Source organism: Gopherus evgoodei, chromosome 9, assembly GCF_007399415.2.
Source record: "Gopherus evgoodei ecotype Sinaloan lineage chromosome 9, rGopEvg1_v1.p, whole genome shotgun sequence".
Classification (NCBI taxonomy): Eukaryota; Metazoa; Chordata; order Testudines; family Testudinidae; genus Gopherus; species Gopherus evgoodei.
Genome location: NC_044330.1, coordinates 10,727,273 through 10,742,962, shown reverse-complemented (window position 1 = coordinate 10,742,962; position 15,690 = coordinate 10,727,273). Strand labels below are relative to the sequence as shown.

At 39.4% G+C, this 15,690-nt stretch overlaps 1 long non-coding RNA gene across 2 annotated transcripts in view; it reads left to right on the top strand.

Moving 5' to 3' along the window:
- LOC115657799 overlaps positions 1–15,690 on the top strand; it is a 393,014-nt gene that overhangs the window by 251,669 nt on the left and 125,655 nt on the right. The window contains exon 3 of one of the 2 annotated variants that reach the window (XR_004002060.1): positions 3,849–3,938. The exons of the other annotated variant lie outside the window; for it this stretch is intronic. This is a non-coding gene — a long non-coding RNA (uncharacterized LOC115657799). The remainder of the gene's footprint in view (positions 1–3,848; positions 3,939–15,690) is intronic. 2 annotated transcript variants of the gene reach the window in all.

The following is a 15,690-nucleotide window of genomic DNA, read 5'->3' as shown; positions in this document are numbered from 1 at the left end:
CCAACAGTCTATGACTAACCCCCCCAAAAGATCTTGGATAGATTTTTTGGGGCTTGTACTAAGGTTCCAAGCAGTCATCCTCTCAGTGGTGGATGCAACCACTCACCTCCAGCATCACTGCATATCCGCTGATCAAGCCAGAAAATGACTTACGTATGGAGTAACATAAGCATCATCATCATGGGGTTCTTAAGTATCCTGTGACTGCTTCTTTTAAACTATTCTTTCTTGAGTTATGAGCAGAGTATTTTAATGCCCATATGCTGATGGTCATTGCACTGCTTAAAATATTGCAGCCTCACTGAGAGGAATGTAGCCCTTCTTGCCTCATAAATCGGGGAAGAAACTTGGTTTTACACTTATTACAGAGAAACTAACAATCTCAGAAGAAGCAATTGGGGTTTTGCACTGGATGGGTGGTCCAGTGATTTAGGGTGGTCCAGTGAATTAGGGCACTTGGACTTGGAAAATCTGGGTTGAATTCCCTGTTCTGTCATAGATTTTGAGGTGGCTTTGCACAAGTCATTTAGGGTAAAATTGTAGAATCATAGAATATCAGGGTTGGAAGGGACCTCAGGAGGTCATCTAGTCCAACACCCTGCTCAAAGCAGGACCAATCCCCAACTAAATCATCCCAGCCAGGGCTTTGTCAAACCTGACCTTTAAAACCTCAAAGGAAGGAGATTCCATCACCTCTTTAGGTAACCCATCCTGACTCCCCTCCCCTCCCCCCATTGAAATCAATGGAAAAATTCATATGAATATTGATATCCAGAGGGCCAGAATTTCATCCTTAATCTCTTTAGACCTCAGTCCCTTATTTGTAATTAGTGGTTTCCTACCCCACCAGGGAGTAGTGAACGTAACTATATTAAAGATTCTGAAGTGCTCAGAGACTGCAGTAATGAGGACAATGTAAATACCTGTGCCAGATAGATGATCTCAATCCCGAGAAAGTTAACAAGATATTAAGGCCTCTCAGAGAAACATTTATCTGACAAAGAACAAGTTCCTCTAAACACTTGGCACCTCTCCTATTCTGCTCCTCTCCCCTCTTTCTCAGATTAACTTCAGCCAACCCCTTCCTTCTTTGTTTCTGGTCTTTGCCCTCCTCCTTCAATCTTCTCATCCTCTCCTGGATTGTTTTCTCTTTCTCATTTCCTTTTCCTTTCTTTTGATGTCATGTGACAACTGGTGCTGTATAACAGATGCTGACAAATGGATTTAATGAGGTCTAATGCTTTATTTTACTTGTAAACAGTGAGGGGATTATTTTTATTATATACTCAGTTCAATAGTACTTTTTCTTATTTGTTGTTTGTTAATACAGAGCAGAGATTAGATGGATTTTTGATTCATGTTTGGGGTGGATATCTCAGAGTTCATGTATTTTATATAATGCAGTATTTGAGTGCCGTCGCTCATCTTTACCAAGGGGGAAAGTCAGGTTATAAAGAGTAGAAAATAGAGATGATATTGGTCAACAGTAGATGCCTTCCCTTTAGTTATGGCCTTTATTCAACACATCCAGGGTAACCTCCATTGTTAGCAATGGGAATTCTTTCTGAGCAGCAGTGTTGTGAACAGACTTTTTATGACACTGGGGTGGATTATTTTCTCTAATGACTTTTCAGTGCAACGTAATAATTCACCAGTGGAGGGTGCAGTAGAGTTTTGTCATCTGTGTCCCTTTTCCTGCCTTCAAGTTCTGTTTGGCCAGCAAGTAGGAGAGATTGGAGTGGGAATGGGAAGAAAAAAACAATGATGTGTTCAGTAGGAGGTAGACAGAACTTTACTGGGTTTGGTGCCATACAGCCTACTGCTGAAAACTGACTAAAACCTTGTTGTAGTGTTCATGTGTGGTGTTTGCAGAAAAGCATGATATACACCCATCCTGTTTCTCCTGCTAAGGAGGTCTGTTACAGCAGGACAGTTGATAAGTGGATCACTGTGCATAGCACCTATATACTGCGGTAACGGGTGTCTTAAAACTAGTTAAGAAAACTAGTTATAAAGAGAGCAACATCACTGTCCCCTCAGTTACCCATAGTCTGGGATTTATCTTTGATTCCTCCCTCATTCCACACTTCCCAGTCATGTCCAAATCCTGATTCTTCTTCCCCCACAACACCTCTATGATCTGTCCACGATTTGCCATCCCGTCAGCCAAAATTCTCATTCAAGCCCTTATCATTTCCCCTCTTTATCTCTGTCACCTCTTCCTTTCTGGCCTTTTCAACACACTCATTTTCTCTTTCCAGTCTATGCAAAAAAACTGTTTGTAAGATCTTCTGGTTGTTTTGACCCCATCGTCCCCATTGTTTAATCCCTCTGCTGAGTCCCCCTACTCCACCGCATCAAGTTTAAGCTTTTTGCCAGCCTGTTCAAAGTCCTTCATAATTCTGCTCCTCCCTATTTGTCTCCCCATGTCCTATTTCATGTCACCCACTGCCCCGTCCTGCGCTACCATTTGTCAGCTTCTCACACTAATATCTGTGGCTTCTTCCATAGCACCCGCAATGCATGGAATGCCTTCCTGGGCTCATCTGAAAAGCCCTTATCCTCTCTGCATTCATGTTCCTCATGAAGACCCATTTCTGCTCTGATGTATATGGGAAATGAAAAAGATATTATGTTAATATAAATAACCTTATTACCAGATGTGGCGAATCATCATTTTGACCACTCTTTGTATATGTTGTACTCCTTCTCCTTACCCTTTATCTGTTTGTCTGTAGACTGTGAGCCCCTTGGGGACAGGGACTATGCTATTTTCTTTTCAGGATGTGCCTGGAAGGTGCTGTTGTGGGTGCTACCAGAACCAAACAACAGCGGATAGAGTGTGTTCGTTCAGTGATGCTAAGATTCCCTTCAAGTATTTCTAATTGTTTCTATGGCATATGGGAAATTGATTTGTGATTTCATTCTTGTCTTTCCACCTCAGCTAACATTCTTCACTGAGCCCAGACTTGCTTTTCTGCTTGACAAAAGGATGGAGAAAACCGTCTTGTTCAAATCCACGTATTATGGAATTCACTATTTAATATTTGTGTGCCTCACCACTTGCCTTTTCACCTGGCTCATGAATGGACAACCTCAATGTACTTATGATTGGACCTGTTTCATAGCAGTGGATGAATACTAGGTTAATGTTTTGAAGTGAGTTGCATATTTAAATATGAACAAATTGGAGAGTTTTTTGGGGAAAGTCCCCCTACGTGGAACAAGTTGGGGTGGTTTCTCAAAAGAGCCACCAAGTGGAAAACAGGCTTTTGAAGTTGGCTGAACATGCTGTAATTATGAATCCAACCTTTATCGGTACTTTAGAAATGAGTTCTGTTACTTTACTGAACTACTGTGCCATTGATTCTTAGTGTTTATCCTCGTGAATACAAATTGCTCACTGTGTATGGCAGCTTTACTTTTAATCTCAGTGCAGGGGAGTGTAGCAATGTGGTTGATCAAGCACAAAAGGCTAAAAGTTAAGAATTTTTTTAGATTTTTGATTTACAAAATTATTTAAATGTTCTTCTTTGTAATTGAGGGGCTCTGTTGCTGCCTAATGAAATTACATTGCTGCCTAATCACATTACAAATCTACATGCAAAAAAATATTTGTACACAAGGTGGTGATGTTAGCAACCAACTATTTTTATTCTTAACAACTCACAATAAATAACAACATATTGTTTTATGTCTGAGACCTCCTAAGCTAACTTTGGATTTTCATATAAAGACTCAGATCAGAGATATCAACAAGAAAAACTGTGAACTGAAAGTCTTCCTAATAAACACAGATATCAATGAAAATAGGTGTTGAGCTTTAAAAATATCTTCATATCTTCCAGGGTTTCTCATTTTCCTCTGACATAATTGTACCACGAAAATCATAAAAAACTTCAAATACAATGGTGGAAAGCGCATGGTGTATCAAAAAGGTAGGTAACGCAACCGTCTATTAAAGATCTCTTTCATATTTTAAATACTTCTTCTCATGCTATAACTAACTGTAAAAATAGCAACAGTTAAGATTTGCTACCTAGAAAGTGAAGTGTTTGTATTCAAACTGACAATAGGACAAGTATAAAACTAAAACCAAGGAAAGGGGTAATAAATAATGACAACAGATGTTTGTAATCCTTGTGCTCCTATGTTCACTGTTTCCATGTGTTTTCTTGTCTTGATGTGCTGTCAGCCTCCTCTCACCTGGGACTAGTGATATCTTATCAAAGCCTAAGCAGTTCCTCTTCACAACAGGCAGATAATAGTGCCTTTCAATTTATCATACTAGAAGTCTAAAAGAACCATGGGAACGATTGGTCAGGTGACAGTTTGATGGACAGCTTGACAGCGCTTAAAGCATCATGGGAAATGGTTGTCACCTGTTTTTTCAGAGCAACTATGGAGATAACCTTCAGCATGACAGGAAAAACAAAAATCTGAATATTTGTATAGGATTTGGTAACAGCCGTAATGCTCACCTAAGTGACAATGGGTATGAATTTGGATTACGTGAAATGGTGTAATCTGAACGGGGATCTGTTCAGCCCGTAAATACTTTTGTCATCTTTAGCTTCCTTTGAACACTTTTATTTAAATGTATATTTTGCAAACAATAATAATGTGAGGGTTTTAACTTAAGTAAATGGTTTCCTGTTTCTTTTTGTCAAACAATGTATATAATGAAACGTATGTTAATATCTGCTGAATGAAATCAGAGTGGAAAACATAATTTCAAGAAGGTAAATATTCCTTTTAAAACAAAAGGAATGCAAATGTAGAAAAAGTCTTGTTTTTGTACATTGTTACTGTGGTTGATTGTGGGCAAAAATCATTAGGTGGCCACTGTAAAATTAACTCATCTTTTCATGGACGGGTTTCACATCCGAAGCCCAGTATCAGAGGAGTAGCTGTGTTAGTCTGGATCTGTAAAAGCAGCAAAGAATCTTGTGGCACCTTACAGAAAATTTCCACTACATGCATCCGACAAAGTGGATATTCACCCACAAAAGCTCATGCTCCTAAACGTCTGTTAGTCTATAAGGTGCCACAAGACTCTTTGCTGCTTTATCAGAAATCCACTGGCTGTTGCTGTGTACTCCTGCTGAGTTTGCCAACAAACAGGTCACCTGTTGACCTGAGATGGAGAATATGCTACTCTCAGGTCAAGACTGGTGCCCTTTAAAAGGAAAGTGTGAGAAAGCTGGCATTGCCATGACCATTGTTTCACTTGTTCTGTGGATAAATGCAGGATGACATTTTCCAGGACAATCCATCTAGAACCTCGTACAAACACTAAAATTCTCTTTGAAAAAATGGCAGATTCTTCTAAGGAAGACCATAAATGTATGTGTTACAAGGAAGGATCTAGATGGCATACAGGATTAAGCATTAGCTCTTTACCTCTGGAAACCTGGATTTAGGAGCCATTATCTCTGTGATGAATGAAATGAATTTGTAGGTCTCAATCTGCTCTCCCAAAAAGCACCTCACAGTTTGGAATAATTATAACTATAACCTTCTTTTGTGAAAGGCCCAGGATAGGAATCAAATACAGGCTGCAGGTTAGGATGAGATGCTTTGGCATCATGTCCTGTGAAGTACTTGGTTTTAGTGAGTCATGTCAGTGTCTCACTTTCATTTTTAAAACTCAGAGTTCTTTGAACATCCTGGATCCTGGCCTCCTTCCTCCTTCAATCCAACCAAAATGTTGCCACAAAAATCATTTGCCTTTTCCTCCATTCTATGTTAGGCCCCTCTTCAAACACCACCTCTGCTTTCCATTTACCTTATAAGTAAGTTCTTACTTTCAGCACCCTTCACAACTTAGCTCCTGCCTATCTCTCCCCTCTTCTTTTTCTGTGCTTCCCCATTTGCTCTTCTTCATGACTAAGAGCCCATCCGACTCCCATTGACTGCAGTGTCTTCTTCCGTGCAGCCCACAATGTCTAAAAAGCCTGGTCCACCATACCTCTATCTTCTCCATCTTCATCACTGTCTCTTAAAAAAAATACATCTTCCAAAGAAGCTTATAAACCATGTCTACTCCTCAAAAAGTGTGACCAAAACACGCTGTCTGTCCCTCTCCTCCTCGCCTTCTCTCAACTCTTTCTCTGATGAGAAAGTGAAAGAGATGATGTATACATATATCAAATATTTACTGTCACTGAGTAATGTACAGGTGATCTAAATAAATAACAGCCTCTGTGGCATTCAATGTATGTGTGTGTATTCTCTCCCTCTTTCCCTTCTTCATGGTAAATTGTTAGATGGCAATGGTAACCATTTCTGGACATTGTAAGTTTACCTGTTAGAAATTTCCCAATGCAATTCAGAGAATATTTTGCATTTTTAATGCCATGCAGGATTATTTTTAGTTAAATCACGAGCCACAATATGTTACCCAGCTATTTTTGCACATTTCATAGTGTAATTTTAAATTGCAAACAGGAATTTACTCCCCCAAACTGACCTGATTCATAATCTGAAGCCAGCAAATTACTGGACTCGCATTTTAAAATAATAATTTTATGCTTGATTCTGGCCTTTTGGCTTATGCATATATACGTGTGCATGCACAGACACTCACACTCACACGCATCTCTTTATTCCCCCGTGGATTTTCTGCATAGCAGAGTAGAAGACCGCTGCATACTGTTTTGGCCCAGAGATATCCAGAATACCCAACAATATACCAGCTCTGGGCAGGGCTTGGCAGATGGTGTATTTAGATGCGGATTTTTCAAGATGAAAATGAGGAGGATTCTCTTTAGGCTTTCACAGCTTGCTGTCTAAATACTATTGTTCTGGTCAGCTGTGAATTACATCAGAGTCTATGGTAAGATAAAAAAAAAGGAACCCTTCCTTGTGTCCCAGAGACCCCTTTGTTGAAGTTCCTTCTGTCAAATAGTTCACATTCAGACTCAGGGTTGTTGTTTTTTTTATTTCTAGATTTATTTTCAAGACTTAATCCTGCGTTTCCTTTACTTTAATGGCAATATCAGTATTTCCTATAAGGAGTGCAGGATTAGGCCTTCTGTTTTAAACAGATTTGTTTTCACTTGTGTACACCAATCACTGGAAATACCCCCTGAGTTTTTTTCCTATGCACTTCTGACTTTTTTATCCTAGTGACATTATCCACTGTGTATGAATTTAAGAAAATAGCCCTATGTGTATCTGGAGCCTCTACAGAGCTCAAGTTGCTACTTAAGATTTTTTTCCTGAGGCATTTTTGCAAACAAACAATGTGGTTGTAAAAGAACCTAATCAGTGTTTGAGCTGACAAACAACCAAACAAAAAAGGTATTTAGAAGAGGCCTCTGATTTCCCTAATGACAGGATATACCCATCAAGTAAACTCAGTAACAGCTGCTCCATTGTGTTGAAGATTTTTAAGATGTCTTTACTATTTAGAAAGTTTTTTTTTTATTTGTATTTACTTTCTCCAGAGAAGATGTACCGAGGTATTTAGAATTCTTATTATATCTTCTTTTTGGAAAAAAAGGAATTAGCTGATTTACCAATGGAACACTGCTTTCCATGACAGTAAATACGATGTTGTTTAACTTTAAATCTGAGTCTTAAGTTGTAGGCAGAATATGATGGGCTGATACAAATAGTTTTGCTGATAAGAAATACCTAAAAAGCTTTTATCAAACTACCACTTAAGAAGTCAGACACTGTCTTCCAGTGTGGGCTCTGGAACAGCATATGGAACAGCTAGGACACTTCAGCTGACAGAAGCCAACGTACTTCTTCCAGGGGCTAGATGGGGAGCTTTCTCAGGTAGTGATCTGTGGCTCTTAGACCTCTCCTGTGGAGATGACTGGTCAGACACTTAGTTTATTTTACAAACTTCTAACTCTGTCTCCTTTTACAGATGCGTATCTTCATCTCATCTTAGAATATTAATTGTGGTGGCATTGTTGATGATGCTGTTCTGATTTAAATTAGACCTATTATATTCATGACTCAGATTTCCAGAGAGTTCTAATAAATATATTCTGAATGTGCATAACAGTTGGATTCATGTTTGATGTATTGTCCCTCGAGGTAAAAAAATTGATCTTAGCTTCACCTGGGTCAATAGACATTGATATCTAGTTCCACTGAAGTCATTATCTGCTAATACTGGCTGCACAACTCTGACAGGGATTGGTAAGAGAGGTGGGTAATAAAAGGAGTTAAGCAAGAATCAGATTAGTCAGAGAAAAGAATAGAAAGGATGATGGATCATAAATGACTGAATGAATGATTTCATTAAGAGGCGGGAGGCAGGAAAAGCCAAGAGTAGCCATGGAAGCTGAGGGGTAACACAAAGTGGCTGTGAAGAATGAAACAGCAGAGACTAGAATGGCTTAGAAGTAGAACAGCTGTGTTGGAGGTAATTATGGGTAATACAGCCCCAGCATAGTGTAAGGGGTTGATTCCATTCCACTCTTTGGAAATGGGGATGTGGGTAGGTCAGTACTAATCTTCTGGGGAAAGGTCTGAGAAAGTGGCAAAATGGAAAAGAAAAATTAGAGAACTCAGGATAGAGGCAAATATAGAGGAGAGGGGTGGAGAAGAGATGAAAGGGAAGAAAGAAATAGAGAATGGAAAGGGACAGAGTTAAAAGTAGGTGAGATTGGGAGACAAAAGAGGGCATGAATAAATAACAATGGAAATGGAAACAGAAGAGTTCTGTGCTTTATAGATTCTTATAGAAGCTTCATCACTGTAGTATCTGAGAACAACTAGTGCATTAAGTTATGTGACTAACGTCTTTCACACGTAGTTTGTCGTCTCCTCTCCCTGGTGGCGAATTATGTGTGCAATCTAGTGTTTTGGTGGGTGTACACACATATATGTGTGTGTATGTGTACACCCACCAAAACACTAGATTACACACACACAGATAGATAAGTGTGTTTGTGTGTGTCTGTATATATATACACACATATATATATATATATACACAGACACACACACATCTATCTATCTATCTATCTATCTATCTATCTATCTATCTATCTATCTATCTATCTATCTATCTATCTATCTATCTGTGTGTGTGTGTGTGTGTGTGTTTTCTGAGAGCTTAGCACCATCAATAAATCTAGGAGCACTCCTAAACTATGCACTGAATTGACCTGTTATGTGTGTATACCATCAATCTAAGTAGATTACACAGTGACTGCAAACTCTTTAAAATGCTTTCTTCTGTCCACCAGACAAACTTTTGTCTTGCTTGAGTTGAGCTTCAACCTGCTATTCTTCATCCATGAGCTGGATGAAGGTTTAGATTATTCTGGTGGTAGTGATGTTGTTGTATGTGGTGAAGGATAGGTAGAGCTGGGTGTGTCATTGTTGGCATTTGAGTCCATGTCATCTGACCAGTTCCCTAGTGGCTGCATGTAGATGTTGAATAGGACCAGTGAAATAATTGATCCTTGTGGGACTTGTTGACTTTGACCAGATCTTATTTTTATGGTGATGTTCTATATTTCTGATCAAACTACAATCTGTCTGCAACGCATGCTTATAGAAATAATAAGGAATTTTATTAAAGCTGTAACAACATGTGAAGAACTAACCTTGTGTATATGTTTGACTATTAAAGGTTATGTGTTATGGACTTAGAGTGCAGGCTTGGGTGACAGGTCTGATAAACAGTTAGCCAAGGTAAGCCCCAGGGTTTGACCTGAGGCTATAAATTTCATACTGGCATGCTGCATAACAAAGTAAGTAACTATAGAAGAATAGATACATCATAAAACTGTGTAAATAACAGAATGTTTGGGGTATTTTGCAATGAGGTAACTATAGTGGTGACCCCATTGATGTATGAGATTTGTAAAGCATGTGATTGATGCAGATAGGTTGTGTCAGTGGTTGCAAATCTAACTCTGGGCACCCGAAATACCACACATGAGCAAAGGGCAGGTCCCAGTTCACGGAATAGGTCAAATATGGCCACGGATATCTGGTGGTGTACTAAGATGAGGGTATAAAGATCTAAGTTTTGGCCCTGTAATTTACATTTGTCAGATCCTGAGACAGCGCAAACTGAATCAGGACCTTTTTCCTGACATGCTCCATGAACTGTTTCTTCCATCTTTGTTTATAATGGTCTCCATAGAGTTGTAAACATGAACAATCCAGGAAAACACTTTACTGAATTTATCATATTCTTTTACTTATTATATCTGTCTATGATTTCAGTTATATTGCCTGTGTTAACTAAAGTTTATATGTGTGTTCCACCCCTCTTATCTTTCTAATTTAACTCTAAGTAGCCATCTGAATAAAGAGCATGTTGTGATGAAATGGGAATGTTCTTAATGTTTTCTCTGAATACCGTGTGGGTGCTTGTGATGCAGCAGGGAAAGGGGAGTATTGACCTGGGAAGGTTGCAGGGGAGTTTTGCTGGGACTCTCTGCACTGGAGATGGGAGGCTTTCCTTAAAACCAGATACCTGAGCATGCAACATGAGAACCAGGGGTGGGGGCTGGAGTCAGGTGACACCTTTGCCCGGAAAATGGACAGAGGCAGGGGGAGGCTGGGTGAGATGGTTGGAGGGAGTTTCAGTTTGGAGCTGGCTGGGAAAATGAAGGGGAGCCCAGACAGGGCTCTGGCCTTCCCGGGGTCCCCCAAGATGGACCTGACTGAGGGGGTCCTGTTGTCTGTAGCTGCAAGACCTGTCTTGGACTGGGTTTCTGTTGTCTAAATAAACCTTCTGTTTTACTGTCTGGTTGAGAGTCACAATGAAGTGAGGGTGCAGGGCCCTGACTCCCCCACACTCCGTTGACACGTGATAAATTAGTTTATAATTGCAATAATTGATCAGGTTACAAACTCTAAATGTGAGAAGTCTAGTGGAGGTATGCAATTTCCCATCACTATTGTTCGAGTGCATCCCTTCAAAAAGGACTTAAACCATATTAGCTCATTCCCCTGTATCTCTGCCATCTTTCTTGAGCAGAACAGCAGTTTGTGTGATGGGTTCAGTCACAGAGACCCCCTTGGGACTGTCACCTGTGCTAAAACTACCTCTGAGCCCGTTTTCTTTGTCAGCTTGGGACTCCAGAACCCTGTCTTGTTGAGCCAGACACACTAGCCTGTTGCCACACAGACCCAGGGTCTGAACCATGCCCCCAAAGCTGCAGACTTAACTGAAAACAGCTTAGAGAGTACTCCTGTCTCTAGTACCCAGACACCCAGTTCCCAATGGGATCCAAAGCCCAAATAATGCCATTTTACTTTGTATAAAGCTTATACAAGGTAAACTCATAAATTGTCTGCTCTCTATAACACTGATAGAGAGATATGCACAGCTGTTTGCTCCCCCAGGCATTAATCACTTACTCTGGGTTAATTAATAACAAAAGTGATTTTATTAAGTATAAAAAGTAGGATTTAAGTGGTTTCAAGTAATAACAGACAGAACAAAGTTACCAATCAAAATGAAACAAAACACGCAAATCTAAGCCTAATACATTAAGAAACTGAATTCAGGTAAATCTCACCCTTAGAGATGTTCCAATAAGCTTCTTTCACAGACTAGACTCCTTAAGGAGTGTTTGTACTGAATTCTGGGAATGCAGGTGGGCTGTTTGCTGGCTGGTGTAGCAGAAGTGGAAGTTTGAGAAGTCTCCTGGAATGTGTGAGATCTTTTCACCAATGTATAATGATAACTCTTCACAATGCTTGGTTCTGTTGTGGGCTGTAGGTTTTTGTGTCATATTATGCAGTAAACATATTCAAAATTTGTTGTTGCTATCATTATGAATATTATTTGGGTTGCACCCAGAACTGTCAGTCAGGAGGGCACATATTTGTTAGGTGCTGTACAAATTTTGGCCCCAAACCAAAATCAAGACCATTTTATATCACTCTACGGGCCTGAAATGGATCCTCTTTGCACTACCAGAGCAGTTTAAAGAAGCCTTAGAATAGATGAAAATCGGACCTTGAAACTTCTACAACACAAATAGAAATACTCTAAAAACTTGTTGAGTTATTATGATTGTTAGATATTTTGCATGTAGAGAAGGTTTTAAAATGAAGATCTTGAATCACTTTACAGACATTAATTAATTAAGACAGAGCACTCCTGCAAGGTGAGCATTTTCTCCATTTTACAGATAGGTAAGCTAAAGAATAGAGAGGTTAATTGACTTAGCTGGAGCTACATAGAGAGTCTCTGTCAGACCTTGGAGTAGAATTCAGGAGTTCTGATCTCTAGTCTTCTCTTTTAGCCTCTACACATCTTCATCCTCATGTTAGATTTTGTTTTTATTTTCATATATTTTGGGTGATCTCAGTTACTCCAAATTTACACCAATGTCACAGATTCTGTTTTACAAATGTGTGCTAAATCTAAGTGCATAGTTTCAAATTTTATTAGATTTCAGTACAAGTCGTGTATACAAATATTTTACATATTCAATATTCTGTTTCCATGACTAAGTAGTTTAAGATTATTCCATACTTTTTGCTAATACAGTATGTCTCATAGTTGATTGTAAGCAGTTTCCCATCTGTGGCTGAATGATAGAAGCTAAAGCTGATATGGATTTTCTATTTTCCATCACTCCATATCATTGTAAACTCCCTAGTTCTGTAAAAGATCTGCTTTAAATAAATAAATGTATCCTCACTAATCCTCTTTGAATAAGTGGAAAGCATTTAATCCCATGATTCTATAAATCCAGGGTGGCTGTTAAATTGTGTGTTTATTTTTCTGTATTATCTAAATCGGTTTGTATCAGATCATTCATTGACAACAATAGTTTGTTATTTGGATTAAACACCTCACCTTTAATTTAAGAGCCATCTTCATCCTCCCTCCCCCTAGTTTGTTACTTTAATCATCTGTATTTTGTTAGTCCTTTTACAGAAATATTTTTACTGCTAAATTTTCATGCTGCATTTTTTTTTACTAAGTGTTAACACTGACTCCTTCCAGATCTGGGATTCAAACTCTTTCTGTTTGTGTCATCAAGTGGCTGAATTCATCAAAAGTATTTATCAGTTTGCAATTTAAAAAATTAAAAATAGATGAGTCATGAACTTCATTTTGAAAATTTAAAAAGTGGTCCATTAATTGAACAGCAGCTGGGGGGGAGGGAGAGCAGAGGGAAGGAACTAATCAGTTCATTTCAACCAAAATGGCTCATTATCATTTAAGCTGATGAAATCTTTAGAATCTCATGGGAAATGGGTCCTTTAAGCAGTTGCCCTATCACCTGCCTGCAAAAAAAGTCATTTTCTCCGCATCCAGTAATTAAAATTAATAGTAAAACATGTACTTCTATCTCTAAATTGGTAGATGTATCAAAGTCTCTGATTCTCAGTTTATGGCAAAGGGTGTGTGTGTGTGGTGAGGGGCGGTGATGGTTTGTTTTGGCTTTTTTTCCACTTTTTAAAATTGTTTTTCAGTAGTTCAGGATTGTTGAAAACTTGTTTTTAACCTCAGTGTAAACATTGGAAGCCTCGTACAAATAAAGAACTACTGAACTATTTCTGTGCACCAGTAATTTGCCCCACCATGTTGGCCCAAGGGGACTTAGACAATTAAATCTCTGTTATATCTTAGTGACCCAAGAATTAGACAAGACTACAGATATGGGATCAAGGATGTCACTCAGCTAGTTCATGTGTAATAATGCCGTACATACACACTTGAGTGCAACGGGCCTAATGCCTTCTCTGTAAGATAGATTTCAGTTTTTGAAATATTGCCTGAGAAATGAATACAGATTTATATATAACTATAAGTCAAAGCAGAGGACTGGCAGTCAGGATTTTTGGAGTCTGTTCTCAGCTCTGTACTTTACGTGGTATTTGACCTTCTGTCTCATTTTGAGTTTTTGTAAAACATGTAATAAAACATCCTTACATCCAAGACTGCTTCATTAATCTCTGAAAAGTTCTTTGAGAACCTTGGATGAAAAGTGTGAGAGAAGGGCATAGCAGTGGTATTTTAAAAATTATCTAGTATTTGTAATGATTTCATTAATGTTCAGTTTTGCAACACAGTAGCGAAATCACAAATAGTGCTTTTAAAGCAAGTTCTCACAGTAATTTATTGTTGTGAGTTTATAACCAGACAACTTCCAATACATAGTTGTATTGTATTTCTGTTGGTTAAGAAGAATTCAGATAATTCACCTGATGCTTTTGACATTTTATAGTGATATGATTATAATGCAGCTTGGTTCTCCCCTCCCCTGCAAAAAAAACCCTTAAATAAATCTGCAAGGTAAAGTATAAGCAGTAAAATGTATTGCTCTTCCAACTCTTCTCTGAATAAAGAGCATGTGTTTTCTGTCTACTCAAGGTGTGCATGGCAAGATGGCATTATCAACATAGTACAATAATAAAATTTAAATTTTAAGAACAGAGCATGTTGACAAAACACTTGGCAGATTAAGGTTATTAAACTGTGAGGCTGGTAGGCCAGGTGTCAGCTCATGCCAAGGTCTCTAGGCATAGGTTTGTTTAATCTGGACTGAGAGTGGACATAATAACAGTTTTCAAATACATAAAAGGTTGTTACAAGGAGGTGGGAGAAAACTTGTTGTCCTTAACCTCTGAGGATAGGACAAGAACCAGTGGGCTTAAACTGCAGCAAGGCTGATTTAGGTTGGACATTAGGAAAAACTTCCTAACTGTCAGGGTGGTTAAACCCTGGAATAACTTGCCTAGGGAGGTTGTGGAATTTCCATCATTGGTGATTTTTATGCGCAGGTTAGGGATTGTCTAGATCAGGGATTGGCAATCTTTGGCCCGTGGCCCACCAGGGTAAGCCCCCTGGCGGTCCGGGCCGGTTTGCTTACCTTCCGGATCCACAGGTTCGGCCGATTGTGGCTCCCTCTGACTATGGTTTGCTGCTCCAAGCCAATGGGGGCTGTGGGAAGCCACAGCCAGCACATCCATTGGCCCGTGCTGCTTCCCGCAGCTCCCATTGGCCTGGGACAGTGAACTGCGGCCAGTGGGAGCCACGATCGGCCAAACCTGCGGATGCGGCAGGTAAACAAACTGGCCCAGCCCTGGCAGGCCACGGGCCAAAGGTTGCCGATCCCTGATCTAGATAATATTTAGTCCTGCCATGAGTGCAGGGGACTGGACTAGATGACCTCTTGAGGTCCCTTCCAGTCCTATGATACTGTACTTCCTAAACATAAACAATTGAGCCCCAGGATTAACCTGGGTTAGCCCTAAAGGATTTACAGAGCTGGATATTTCAGCAGCTCTATCACCATCTGAAACCTAAACCTGCAACTCATTTGTGACTCAGTGTGGGGTTTGTGCCCTGCTTCTTAACAGTCTGCCCTGATATTCTTGTTCACGAGCCATTCCAGCGAGCACAACATTGACATCATGCATAAACGGGGTAACTCTTTGGTAAAAAATCCTCAACAGAACCTGCATTGGAAAATTACAATACTGAAATATATGTTCTCTTCTATAGCCCATTGATTGAACTACCAAATCAGCACACATGCAGCAGAATGTCCAGAATGAGGCTAAGAGGTAAGTAGGGCTGGTCAAAAATCTTCTAGCAAAATGGTTTTTTGACAGAAAATGGGGTTTCCAACTAAAGATCTTTTTCATGAAAAGTGTCAGCTTTCTGCAGAACATTTGGAGTTTTCACCTGAGTTGGTAAATTCAGGATAGGGAATAATTATGAAGTCTAGAGTG